Genomic DNA, 9,953 nt, shown 5'->3' on the forward strand with positions numbered 1-9,953 from the left:
ATGAGTGTGACTATAAAAGGGCAAAATAGAGGATCCTTGTGGTGTTGGAAGAGTTCTGTAGTTTGACTGTATCCATGGGATAAAGTTGGGATATTGTACTATAATATATTTGCAAATAGTAATGCAAAATGTTACCATTGGGGGAAACTGGTTAAAGAGTCCAGGTCTCTCTGTATTATTTCTTACAGCTGTATATGAATCTATAACTATCTCAAAATAAAAATTTTAATTAAAAATGCAGACTCCCCTGAGCAGTCCCAACAGCTGTCAACAACCCTGGTCTTTCCAAGGACACTATGTGCATCCCCAAGACTGTACTTCTTGAACAGGAAGCCAGGCATTAACTTGCCTCTGTCTCCAAAACACAGTTACTTGCATCTTAAGAATGCTCATAAGAGACATACAAGTGTTTAACCAAACACCACCAAGCCGATAGTGTTACTTGTAGACCATGTACATCTCTCAAAAACAAGACTACCTATCCTACTTCGAGAAGCTTCCCCTAGGTATAAATGACTCATTACTAACATTTTTCCCTAAAATAGGAGTTATCCAATTAGAAAAGCTGGTGCAAATTTTACCCCTTACTTTAGAAGAAGTGATCAGTGACTCCACTTTGATCCTCAAAGGCATTCAAGTCAGCTTTAAATCAGTGGTCAGGAATAAAGATGGCCAATAGGCACAGGAAAAGATGCTCATCATCGCTAATTATTAGAGAAATGCAAATCAAAACCACAATGAGGTACCACCTCACACCAGTAAGAATGGCCATCACTAAAAAGTCTACAAATAATAAATGCTGGAGAGGGTGTGGAAAAAGGGAACTCTCTCACACTGTTGGTGGGAATGTAAATTGGTGCATGCAGCCACTATGGAAAACAGGGAAATTCCCTGGTAGTTCAGTGGTTAGGACTCGGCACTTTCGCTGCCAGGGTCTGGGTTCAATCCCTGGTCAGGGAACCAGGATCCCACAAGCTGCACAGCATGGCCAAAAAAATTTTTTTAATTAAAAAACCAAAAACAAACAAACAAAAAAGAAACCTGTATGGAGATTCTTCAAAAAACTAAAAATAGAGTTGCCATATGATCCAGCAGCCCCACTCCTGGTTATAATTATAATTAAATTAAATATAGTTATATTTGTAATTATAATTATATAATATAATAATTAAATTATTATATTATGTAAGTATATAATTATATTATATAAGTATATATAATATAATTATATACTTATATAATATGATAATTATATAATATAATTATAATTAAACTATAATCTGAAAAGATACATGCACTTCTATGTTCAGAGCAGCATTATTTACAATACCCAAGACATGGAAACAACCTAAATGTCCATTGACAGATGAATGGATAAAGAAGATGTGGTACATATATACAGTGGAATATTACTCAGCCATTAAAAAGAATGAAATAATGCCATTTGAAGCTACATGAATGGACCAAGAGATTACATTACTAATAGTTTCATTGTTCTTGTGACACAAATGATTTCAAGAAAAATCGAACAAGTTTTTACTTTTAATATGGTATCTCACCCTCCCCAAGCTCTGAGAATTAATTTTTTTAAACATTTGCAAGTCTGAGTTTTAAATGGCCTCTTATTTTCACTTACATTTTTATTACTATGGATACCATAATTTAAACAGAAAATTTACAACCTAGAGAGGTTCAAGTGAAGGCATTTAGGGTGATGCGGCTGTGGAACTCTGGTTCTGTGAGGAATAATGGATGACACAGAAAGTTCACCTGAGGAACCCCACGGGATGGACCATGGGGCAGAGAAAGTCATGAGCATTCTCCTCTAGGAACTGTAGTGACACCCTTCAGGAGAGGGACTAGACCTATGCTGCAGGGGACTAGAGCGAAAGAAAAAGACCAAGTTCCATGTGGAAGATTGCAGCTTCCAAAAGGAAGATTGCAGCTCAGTATGAGAAAGGACCTTTTTTGCAGGGGAGGGGTGGCAGGCTAACAATATCAGTCACGAGAGCTTTAACACAATGAAATCGGCTGCCTTCCCAGCCCTGGCAGTCATCTGGAAAAGACTGGCTTAAGAAGACGTGGTATGTACATATACAATGGAATATTAGCCATAAAAAATGAAATATTGTCATTTGCAGCAATGTGGATGGACCTAGAGAATATTATGCTTAGTGAAATGTCAGACAGAGAAAGATAAACACTATATGATATCACTTATATGTGGAATCAAAAAATAATACAAATGGAGGGCTTCCGGGAAGATGGCGGAAGAGTAAGACGCGGAGATCACCTTCCTCCCCACAGATACACCAGAAATACAAGTGGAACAACTCCTACAGAACACCTACTGAACGCTGGCAGAAGACCTCAGACCTCCCAAAAGGCAAGAAACCCCCCACGTACCTGGGTAGGGCAAAAGAAAAAAGAATAAACAGAGACAAAAGGATAGGGACGTACCTGCACCAGTGGGAGGGAGCTGTGAAGGAGGAATGGTTTCCACACACTAGGAAGCCCCTTCGTGGGCGGAGACTGCGGGTGGCGGAGGGGGGAGCTTCGGAGCCGCGGAGGAAAGCGAGCAACAGGGTGCGGGGGCAAAGCGGAGAAATTCCCGCACAGAGGATCAGGGCCGACCGGCACTCACCAGCCAAGAGGCTTCTCTGCTCACCCGCCGGGGCTGGCGGGGCTGCGAGCTGAGGCTCGGGCTTCGGTCAGAGCGCAGGGAGAGGACTGGGGTTGGCGGCGTGAACACAGCCTGCAGGGGGTTAGTGCGCCACGGCTGGCCGGGAGGGAGTCCAGGGAAAAGTCTGGACCTGCCGAAGAGGCAAGAGACTTTTTCTTCCCTGTTTGTTTCCTGGTGCGTGAGGAGAGGAGATTAAGAGCGCTGCTTAAAGGAGCTCCAGAGATGGGCGGGAGCCGCGGCTAAAAGCGCGGACCCCAGAGACAGGCATGAGACGCTAAGGCTGCTGCTGCCGCCACCAAGAAGCCTGTGTGCGAGCACAGGTCACTATCCACACCCCGCTTCCAGAGAGCCTGTGCAGCCCGTCTCGGCCAGGGTCCCGGGATCCAGGGACAACTCCCCCGGGAAAATGAACGGCGCGCCTCAGTCAGGTGCAACGTCACGCCGGCCTCTTCCGCCGCAGGCTCGCCCCGCACTCCGTGCCCCTCACTCCCCGCCAGCCTGAGTGAGCCAGAGCCCCCGAATCAGCTGCTCCTTTAACCCCATCCTGTCTGAGCGAAGAACAGACGCGCCCTCCGGTGACCTACACGCAGAGGCGGGGACAAATCCAAAGCTGAGCCCCTTGGAGCTGTGAGAACAAGGAAGAGAAAGGGAAATCTCTCCCAGCGGCCTCAGAAACAGCGGATTAAAGCTCCACAATCAATTTGATGTACCCTGCATCTGTGGAATACATGAATAGACAACCAATCATCCCAAATTAAGGAGGTGGACTTTGAGAGCAAGATTTATGATTTTTCCCCTTTTCCTTTTTTTGTGAGTGTATATGTGTATGCTTCTGTGTGAGATTGTGTCTGTATAGCTTTGCTTCCACCATTTGTCCAAGGGTTCTCTCTGAACGTTTTTTGTTTTTTTTTTTAAATTTTTTTCTTAATAATTACTTTTTATTTTAATTATTTTATTTTACTTTATCTTCATTCTTTCCTTCCTTCCTTCCCTCCTTTAGACAACGAATCATCACAAATTGAGGAGGTGGACTTTGAGAGCAAGATTTATGATGTTTTCCACGTTTCCTCTTTTTCTGAGTGTGTATGTGTATGCTTCTATGTGAGATTTTGTCTGTATAACTTTGCTTCCACCATTTGTCCTAGGGCTCTATCCTTCCATTTTTTTTTTCTCTCTCTTAATTTTTTTTATTTTAATGACTTTATTATATATTATCTTACTTTATTTTATTTTACTTTATCTTCTTTCTTTTTTTCCTTCCTTCCTTCCTCCCTCCCTCCCTTCTTTCTTTCTTTCTTTATACTTCTACTAATTCTTTCTTTCTAATTTTTCTCCCTTTTATTCTGAGCCATGTTGATGAAAGGCTCTTGGTGCTACAGCCAGGACTCAGTGCTGTGCCTCTGAGGTGGGAGAGCCAACTTCAGGACATTGGTCCACAAGAGACCTCCCAGCTCCACATAATATCAAACGGTGAAAATCTCCAAGAGATCTCCATCTCAACACCAGCACCCAGCTTCACTCAACGACCAGCAAGCTACAGTGCTGGACACCCTATGCCAAACAACTAGCAAGACAGGAAAACAACCCCATCCATTAGCAGAGAGGCTGCCTAAAATCATAATAAGTCCACAGACACCCCAAAACACACCACCAGGCGTGGACCTGCCCACCAGAAAGACAAGATCCAGCCTCATCCACCAGAACACAGGCACTAATCCCCTCCACCAGGAAGCCTACACAACCCATTGAACCACCTTAGCCACTGGGGACAGACACCAAAAACAATGGGAACTACGAAACTGCAGCCTGCAAAAAGGAGACCCCAGACACAGTAAGATAAGCAAAATGAGAAGACACAAAAACACACAGCAGATGAAGGAGCAAGATAAAAACCCACCAGACCTAACAATGAAGAGGAAATAGGCAGTCTACCTGTAAAATAATTCAGAATAAAAATAGTAAAGATGATCCAAAATCTTGGAAATAGAATAAACAAAATGCAAGAAACATTTAACAAGGACCTAGAAGAACTAAAGATGAAACAAACAACGATGAACAACACAATAAATGACATTAAAAATACTCTAGATGGGATCAATAGCAGAATAACTGAGGCAGAAGAACGGATAAGTGACCTGGAAGATAAAATAGTGGAAATAACTACTGCAGAGCAGAATAAAGAAAAAAGAATGAAAAGGACTGAGGACAGTCTCAAAGACCTCTGGGACAACATTAAATGCATCAACATTCGAATTATAGGTGTTCCAGAAAAAGAAGAGAAAAAGAAAGGGACTGAGAAAATATTTGAAGAGATTATAGTTGACAACTTCCCCAATATGGAAAAGGAAATAGTTAATCAAGTCCAGGAAGCACAGAGAGTCCCATACAGGATAAATCCAAGGAGAAATATGGCAAGACACATATAAATCAAACTGTCAAAAATTAAATACAAAGAAAACATATTAAAAGCAGCAAGGGAAAAACAACAAATAACACACAAGGCAATCCCCATAACGTTAACAGCTGATCTTTCAGCAGAAACTCTGCAAGCCAGAAGGGACTGGCAGGACATATTTAAAGTGATGAAGGAGAAAAACCTGTAACCAAGATTACCCAGCAAGGATCTCATTCAGATTTGATGGAGAAATTAAAACCTTTACAGACAAGCAAAAGCTGAGAGAGTTCAGCACCACCAAACCACCTCTATAACAACTGCTAAAGGAACTTCTCTAGGCAAGCAACACAAGAGAAGGAAAAGACCTACAATAACGAACCCAAAACAATTTAGAAAATGGGAATAGGAACATACATATCGATAATTACCTTAAATGTAAATGGACTAAATGCTCCCACCAAAAGACAGAGATTTGCTGGATGGATACAAAAACAAGACCCATGCTGTCTACAAGAGACCCACTTCAGACCTAGAGACACATACAGACTGAAAGTAAGGGAATGGAAAAAGATACTTCATGCAAATGGAAACCAAAAGAAAGCTGGAGTAGCAATTCTCATATCAGACAAAATAGACTTTAAAATAAAGACTATTAGAAGAGACAAAGAAGGACACTACATAATGATCAAGGGATCGATCCAAGAAGAAGATATAACAATTGTAAATATTTATGCACCCAACATAGGAGCACCTCAATACATAAGGCAAATACTAACAGCCATAAAAGGGGAAATTGACAGTAACACATTCATAGTAGGGGACTTAAACACCCCACTTTCACCCATGGACAGATCATCCAAAATGAAAATAAATAAGGAAACACAAGCTTTAAATGATACATTAAACAAGATGGACTTAATTGATATTTATAGGACACTCCATCCAAAAACAACAGAATACACATTTTTCACAAGTGCTCATGGAACATTCTCCAGGATAGATCATATCTTAGGTCACAAATCAAGCCTTGGTAAATTTAAGAAAATTGAAATTGTATCAAGTATCTTTTCTGACCACAACGCCATGAGACTAGATATCAATTACAGGAAAAGATCTGTACAAATACAAACACATGGAGGCTAAACAATACACTACTTAATAATGAAGTGATCAATGAAGAAATCAAAGAGGAAATCAAAAAATACCTAGAAACAAATGACAATGGAGACACGATGACCCAAAATCTATGGGATGCAATAAAAGCAGTTCTAAGAGGAAGTTTATAGCAATACAATCCTACCTTAAGAAACAGGAAACATCTCGAATAAACAACCTAACCTTGCACCTCAAGCAATTAGAGAAAGAAGAACAAAAAAACCCCAAAGTTAGCAGAAGGAAAGAAATCATAAAAATCAGATCAGAAATAAATGAAAAAGAAATGAAGGAAACAATAGCAAAGATCAATAAAACTAAAAGCTGGTTCTTTGAGAAGATAAACAAAATTGATAAACCATTAGCCAGACTCACCAAGAAAAATAGGGAGAAGACTCAAATCAATAGAATTAGAAATGAAAAAGGAGAAATAACAACTTACACTGCAGAAATACAAAAGATCATGAGAGATTACTACAAGAAACTCTATGCCAATAAAATGGACAACCTGGAAGAAATGGACACATTCTTAGAAATGCACCACCTGCCAAGACTGAATCAGGAAGAAATAGAAAATATGAACAGACCAATCACAAGCACTGAAATTGAAACTGTGATTTAAAATCTTCCAACAAACAGAAGCCCAGGAACAGATGGCTTCACAGGAGAATTCTATCAAACATTTAGAGAAGAGCTAACACCTATCCTTCTCAAACTCTTCCAAAATATAGCAGAGGGAGGAACAGTCCCAAACTCATTCTACTAGGCCACCATCACCCTGATACCAAAACCAGACAAGGATGTCACAAGAAAAGAAAACTACAGGCCAATATCACTGATGAACATACATGCAAAAATCCTCAACAAAATACTAGCAAACAGAATCCAACAACACATTAAAAGGATCATACACCATGATCAAGTGGGGTTTATTCCAGGAATGCAAGGATTCCTCAGTATATTCAAATCAATCAATGTGATAAACCATATTAACAAATTGAAGGATTAAAACCATATGATCATCTCAATAGATGCAGAGAAAGCTTTTGACAAAATTCAACACCCATTTATGATAAAAACCCTGCAGAAAGTAGGCATAGAGGGAACTTTCCTCAACATAATAAAGGCCATATATGAAAAACCCACAGCCAACATCGTCCTCAATGGTGAAAAACTGAAAGCATTTCCACTAAGATCAGGAACAAGACAAGGTTGCCCACTCTCACCACTCTTATTCAACATAGTTTTGGAAGTTTTAGCCACAGCAATCAGAGAAGAAAAGGAAATAAAAGGAATCCAAATCAGGAAAGAAGAAGTAAAGCTGTCACTGTTTGCAGATGACATGATCCTATACATAGAGAATCCTAAAGATGCTACCAGAAAACTGCTAGAGCTAATCAATGAATTTCGTAAAGTAGCAGGATATAAAATTAATGCACATAAATCTCTGGCATTCCTATACACTAATGATGAAAAATCTGAAAGTGAAATCAAGAAAACACTCCCATTTACCACTGCAACAAAAAGAATAAAATATCTAGGAATAAACCTACCTAAGAAGACAAAAGACCTTTATGCAGAAAATTATAAGACACTGATGAAAGAAATTAAAGATGATACGAATAGATGGAGAGATATACCATGTTCTTAGATTGCAAGAATCAACAATGTGAAAATGACTCTACTACCCAAAGCAATGTACAGATTCAATGCAATCCCTATCAAACTACCACGGGCATTTTTTACAGGACTAGAACAAAAAATTTCACAATTTGTATGGAAACACAAAAGACCCTGAATAGCCAAAGCAATCTTGAGAACGAAAAACGGAGCTGAAGGAATCAGGCCCCCTGACTTCAGACTATACTACAAAGCTAGCTACAGTAATCAAGACAGTATGGTACTGGCACAAAAACAGAAAGATAAATCAATGGAACAGGATAGAAAGCCCAGAGATAAACCCACGCACATATGGTCACCTTATCTTTGATAAAGCAGGCAGGAATGTACAGTGGAGAAAGGACAGCCTCTTCAATAAGTGGTGCTGGGAAAACTGGACAGGTACATGTAAAAGTATTAAATTAGATCACTTCCTAACACCATACACAAAAATAAGCTCAAAATGGATTAAAGACCTAAATGTAAGGCCAGAAACTATGAAACTGTTAGAGGAAAACATAGGCAGGACACTCTATGACATAAATCACAGCAAGATTCTTTTTGACCCACCTCCTAGAGAAATGGAAATGAAAACAAAAATAAACGAATGGGACCTAATGAAACTTCAAAGCTTTTGCACAGCAAAGGAAACCATAAACAAGACCAAAAGACAACCCTCAGAATGGGAGAAAATATTTGCAAATGAAGCAACTGAAAAAGGATTAATCTCCAAAATTTATAAGCAGCTCATGGAGCTTAATAACAAAAAAACAAACAACCCAATCCAAAAATGGGCAGAATTCCTAAATAGACATTTCTCCAAAGAAGATATACAGACTGCCAACAAACACATGAAAGAATGCTCAACATCATTAATCATTAGAGAAATGCAAATCAAAACTACAATGAGATATCATCTCACACCAGTCAGAATGGCCTTCATCAAAACATCTAGAAACAATAAATGCTGGAGGGGATGTGGAGAAAAGGGAACCCTCTTGCACTGTTGGTGGGAATGTAAATTGATACAGCCACTATGGAAAACAGTATGGAGGTTCCTTAAAAAACTACAAATAGAACTACCATATGACCCAGCAATCCCACTACTGGGCATATACCCTGAGAAAACCAAAATTCAAAAAGAGTCATGTACCAAAATGTTCATTGCAGCTCTATTTACAATAGCCAGGACATGGAAGCAACCTAAGTGTCCATCATCAGATGAATGGATAAAGAAGATGTGGCACGTATATACAGTGGAATATTACTCAGCCATAAAAAGAAACAAAATTGAGCTATTTGTAGTGAGGTGGATAGACCTAGAGTCTGTCATACAGAGTGAAGTAAGTCAGAAAGAGAGAGACAAATACCGTATGCTAACACATATATATGGAATTTAAGATTTTTAAAATGTCATGAAGAACCTAGGGGTAAGACAGGAATAAAGACACAGACCTACTAGAGAATGGACTTGAGGATATGGGGAGGGGGAAGGGTAAGCTGTGACAAGGTGAGAGAGAGGCATGGACATATACACACTACCAAACGTAAGGTAGATAGCTAGTGGGAAGCAGCAGCATAGCACAAGGAGATCAGCTCGGTGCTTTGTGATCGCCTGGAGGAGTGGGATAGGGAGGTGGGAGGGAGGGAGACTCAAGAGGGAAGAGATATGGGAACATATGTATATATATAACTGATTCATTTTGTTGTAAAGCAGAAACTAACACACCATTGTAAAACAATTATACTCCAATAAAGATGTTAAAAAAAAGAAAGAAAGAAAATGAAAAACAAGCCATTAAAGAGAAATTCTTCCGAGAGAATTAAAACATATTATATACCTCTGACTTGGCACTCCTTCCATTCTGGAGACCTTTTTCGATAACTGCTTTCATCACAGAATGATCTAGAGTAAAATAAACTGAAATTAGAGTAATTATTTCCCAATGAGTGGCTATTTCCATTTAAAACCAAAAGCCAAGTAATTATTGCTTTTCGCATAAAATTAAATATGAAATCTACATTATGTAATTATACACTTATTTCCCCCTTTGTGTATTCTGA

This window comes from Orcinus orca, chromosome 5 (assembly GCF_937001465.1).
Source record: "Orcinus orca chromosome 5, mOrcOrc1.1, whole genome shotgun sequence".
Lineage (NCBI taxonomy): Eukaryota > Metazoa > Chordata > Mammalia > Artiodactyla > Delphinidae > Orcinus > Orcinus orca.